This window comes from Orycteropus afer, unplaced genomic scaffold (assembly GCF_000298275.1).
Source record: "Orycteropus afer afer isolate SDZICR_OR568_19922 unplaced genomic scaffold, OryAfe1.0 scaffold00005, whole genome shotgun sequence".
NCBI lineage: Eukaryota > Metazoa > Chordata > Mammalia > Tubulidentata > Orycteropodidae > Orycteropus > Orycteropus afer.
In genome coordinates this window covers 5,046,979-5,048,352 of record NW_006921592.1, presented here as the reverse complement: position 1 = coordinate 5,048,352, position 1,374 = coordinate 5,046,979, and positions in this window count along the sequence as shown.

Genomic DNA, 1,374 nt, shown 5'->3' with positions numbered 1-1,374 from the left:
TTCAGATGAAAATTTACATTTCAGGTTCAGAGAGAAATTCTTTCAGTATCATTCCTGGAGAAGAACACAGAGCACAAGTGTATAACATGAGAATATGAGAGTTCCGCCTGTTGTCTTAATGTCTAAAATGTTCTGAAAATAAGAAGATTACACATTGATTAGGAGCTCTGGTAGCTCAGTGCCTAAAGCACTTGACTGCTAACCAGAAGGCTGGTAGTTCAAACCTATCAGCCACTCCTCGGAAGGAAGGTTGGGCAATCTACTTCCATAGTGACCCTGCCTCAGAAACCCAAGGAGGGGTTGCTGTGAGTTCGGGCCAACTCAACTGCACATAACAACAACAACAACAACACATTGATTAAACATTTTTTTTAAATTTATTTTGTTTTGATTTTTTTTCTCTTTTTAGATGAAGTTCAGAGCTAAGACAGTGACTTGCCTATTCTTCTCCCAATCCATGTTCTCAACTTCACATATAGCTTCAGCTTCTCAAGACTAATTTCTCTACCATTTCCAAATACTTGGATTCCCAATTGTGTACATTTGCTCATACTATTCCTGGTAAAGAATATCTTCCCTCTTTACACCGTGAGTCTTTGCATTCTTTTAAGTCCAGCTGCAACCTACACTGATACACTCTCCTTAACGTTCCAATTCATTCCTTTGAATCTTATTCATTTATTCTTCATTATATTATTAATTCTTCCATAGTTTTATAAACTCCTTTAGAGAAGTCACTGTACTTTTAAGCTTTCTTTAATGTAAACTTCAAAGTAATCCTGTTAGAAATTACCATTTCCAATTCTCTGATGAGAAAATGGTATGAGACTTAGAAGTTCAGATATTTTTTTTTTTCCTAAAGAGGAAGATAATCCACAAAATTTGAAATCAAAACAGCTTGACTGTTTATGACAACAAACTATATACCTACCTACAGTACAGAAGTGGACACAATAGATAGTAAATATTTGAACTGTTATTTATTAGTTCTCTTCCAAAGTTAGAAGAAAAAAAAAGGGATAATAATGACATAAGAGGAAGATTGACCTGAACTCTTTTTCAGTGAATTTTCTGTGAGTATATAGTTACCTGTGTATTTATCTGTGTCCTTATTTATTTGTTATGCATCTCCACCAACACACTTTAAATGCTTTGATTTATTTCTTATTATAATGGCATTTCCTAGCACTGTGCTATGTGTACAGTAGTCACTTAAGAAATACTTGTTAAATGAATAATGAATGATGAGGTGTCTCTCTACTAGAATGAGTTCATATGTCCAAGAAGTTCTTAAAAATAAGTAATCAAACAGGACAATCTGGTTGGCCTTCCATGACTGGGAAGCCAGTAATATTTCTACTAAATAGCCCTAAA